This window comes from Nannospalax galili, unplaced genomic scaffold, assembly GCF_000622305.1.
Source record: "Nannospalax galili isolate Female #2095 unplaced genomic scaffold, S.galili_v1.0 scaffold1270, whole genome shotgun sequence".
Taxonomy (NCBI): domain Eukaryota; kingdom Metazoa; phylum Chordata; class Mammalia; order Rodentia; family Spalacidae; genus Nannospalax; species Nannospalax galili.
Window position 1 is genome coordinate 328,495 of NW_008328301.1, and position 3,303 is coordinate 331,797.

Here is a 3,303-nt window from a genome sequence, read left to right on the forward strand (position 1 = left end):
CAGGCTCCAGCAACAAGTATCAAACTGCTTTGGGATGATGGTCTGGCTCAGCTGGATGGCACCTGCCTGCTGACCCTCAACCTGGTTTCTGGTTTGTAACTTTGTTTTCAAACTCTGAAGATCTGGGGATAGGGAGACCAACTCCACAGCTTGGGAAATATATGGGCTTTGGAGCCAGGCTGGGGTGGGTTCAAATCCCTTGCTTCCTATTTTTGAGCCTCAGTAGGTTTTGTCAACCCAATCCCTGGCCAAAGACTGTCGAGGGCATGGACTCCGAGAGCCTGCCTTAATAAGCTCCCTGGGGACATTCTTACATAATCCCATTATGCAGGCTTGAGGCCCTAGAAAGTGTTTCCTTAACTCTATTGGTGGCAAGACCTGACCTAAGAGGTAAGAGGTCATTTGTAGTACTTACGAGATGTGAAAAAAATCCTACATTTTCCTAAGGTGTGAATGTGATTCCAGTGGCTTCCCAGGCCCCTGCTAAGATGTTACATCTTGACAGTATTTATACCTTGTCACCTATTTAAAAGCCAAGTCATGTGGGGAAAGGAGGACCTTTCTCCACTGCTGGTAGTAACCACTATGGAAATCAGTCTGGAGGTTCCTCAGCAACTTAAAAGTAGAGGTACAACATGATGCCACTAACTATACCACTCCTGGACATATACCCAAGGACTCTACAGCCTACTATGTAGATAACTTGTACATGCCTGTGTACTGCTGATCTATTCACAATAGCTAAGAAATGGAACCAGCGTAAGTGCCCCATTGACAGATGAATGGATAATGAAAATGTTCATTCTGCTGATAAGAAAAAAGAAATAATGAAATTTTCAAGAAAATGGATGGAATTAGAAAGGATTATATTAAGTGAGGTAACCCAGTCACACAAAGAAATATTGCATCTATTTCTCTTATGCAAATCCTAGCTCTTAATGTTTTTCATGTTTGTAAATAAGGGGTTGTGAGATAAATATAGACTGTAAGACTAGATAGGAGATCATGAAGGGGGGTAGGGGTTAAGAAGGGAGAGGGCCAAAAGTCACATGTGACATGAAAGTGGAAAGGTGGCTGGGGTGGGGGTGATATAAGAGAGGAACAGGGAAGAAGGGGGAAGAGAGACAACGATGAGAAACAATGCCAAAATGGAGGGCTGGAGAGAAGATTCACTGGTTAAGAGCACTGGCTGCCCTTGCCGAGGATCTGGCTTTGGAACTCGCTGTGTAGCCTAGTCTGGCCTCGAAAATCAAGGCAGTTCTCCTGTCTCAGCCTCTGGAGTGCTGGAATTACAGGTGCGAGCTACCTCACCAAGCTAGCTAGCTGCCTTCTGGCTTTTCTGTGTAGACTCACAATAACAAAGGGCCCAGAACATGAGCGACACATACACACACAGACACACACACACACACACACACACACACACACACACACACACACACAGAGCTATGGATTGAGTCTAAAAAGACACACTGGAGGGACTGGAGAGATGACTCAGTAGTTAAGAGCACTGGCTGCTCTTGCAGAAGATCTGGGTTCGATTCTCAGCACCTACAATTCCAGGGGCTCTGATCCCAGCTTCTGACCTCCACAGGCATTGCATGCCACGGGTGCACTTACACACATGCAGGCAATACACTTATATACATAAAATAAATAATAATAATGACACATTGAAGTGATCACTTTGGCAGCAAATATTCAAATTGGAACAATACAGGAAGATTAGCATGGCCCCTTTTCAAGGATGACACACAAATTCATGAAGCGTTCCATATTTAAAAAAAAAAAAAGAAAGAAAAGATACATTGGAACCTTAACTCCAGCTACCCAAGAATGTGACCTTATTTAAAGATAAGGTTTATCGAGGTCAAGTAAAAATGAGGTCCTTGGAACAGCCACTAATCCTATATAACTGATGTTCTTATAAAACAGAACATTGACATAGTACAGGGCAAAAATGCTATGTTAAGATAAAAGGGGAGACTGAGGTGATGTTTTGTTTTTTGTTTTGTTTTGTTAAGCAGGGTCTTATGTAGCTCGACTTGGCCTTAAACTCCATGTAACTGCAGATGACTTTGAACTCCCGATCTTCCTGCCCCCACCTCCTGAATGCTGGAATTACAGGTATACATCACCAGGCCTGGTTTATTTATTGCTGAGGATTGAACGTAGGCTTCATGCATGCTAGGCAAGCACTCGACCAACTGAGCTACATCCCTCACTCCAGAGTGATGTTTCTAGAAGCCAAAGGAATGCCCAAGATGGCCAGCAAACCAGCAGGAGCTGGTGTTAAGTCCAGAAGAAACACTCACAGCCCTCAGAAGGAACCTCAGTGCGGACACCTTGTTCTCGGACTTACTTCCAACTTCCAGATCTGTTTTAAAATACAGTTTCTTGTTGGTGCCACCTTGCCTGTGGGACTTTGTTATTCAACCCTAGAGCACTAAATCACCCACCTCTGCACTCATACCTGCAACAGAAACTCAACAGGAGCTAAGTGGGAAGAGCTTAGAGGACTTCTAGAGAATTCTGGGAAGAAGAGTCAGTAAGATGGAGGGAGGTGTCCTCTTTCACTTCCGGATGCCTGAGGAGTCTGTAAACCAGCAAGTCCTTCACAGAGTTGAGTTTTGTGACTACTTTGATATAGGTAGAACTGAGTCAGTCTCACAGATGTGGGTGACTGAAAATTAGCTCCAGAAGCCTTCAGGGAGCCTCAGGATCTGTCTATAGCCCAAGAGCTGAGGGGCTGACCTACCATCTGCACCCGTCTTACCTCAGAGAGGTTCAGGGACTTGTTCAAGTTCATAGCCGAAGTGGTGGAACTTAGAGACATTGTCACTCAATGCAAAGACCCCAGAACTGACACACTCACAGTTATCCTATAAAAACTTTTCAAAACCCACCCAATGCCTGCCCCTTAGCACCCTCATCTTTGTGCTGATTGTACAAAATGCTCCCAAGAGTTATAAACTCCTCCTTCAAGGATGAAAGGACGAGAGCCCTGTGAAGGTGCCGGGTGAGATTTCTTCTGTCTCTTCACATTTCTTTTTTAATGTGGTTGTTAACAACGTTTTTATGATAAGGATGACTAATGTTTATATCATGTCTGAATTTTCACTATAATTGGCTGGGGTTGTGAGAGTTGGTAGAATGGAAACCAGCTATTATTACTGCCCTGGATGAGTCCCTGTCCCTTTCCCAGCCTCAGTTTCTCTACGATCAAAATGTAGATTGGGTTAGCTAGAGTCTGGCTGAAGGAGGTAGAGGGTACTCTCAGCCACTACTGAGTGTAGGCTGTGT

General features: G+C 44.4%; 1 non-coding gene across 1 annotated transcript; it reads left to right on the plus strand.

Annotated features, from left to right (window-relative positions):
* Positions 1–1,680: 1,680 nt before the first annotated feature.
* LOC115067828 lies at positions 1,681–1,782 on the plus strand. The gene has a single exon (XR_003847200.1). It is a non-coding gene; the product is annotated as a U6 spliceosomal RNA (small nuclear RNA).
* Positions 1,783–3,303: the final 1,521 nt, after the last annotated feature.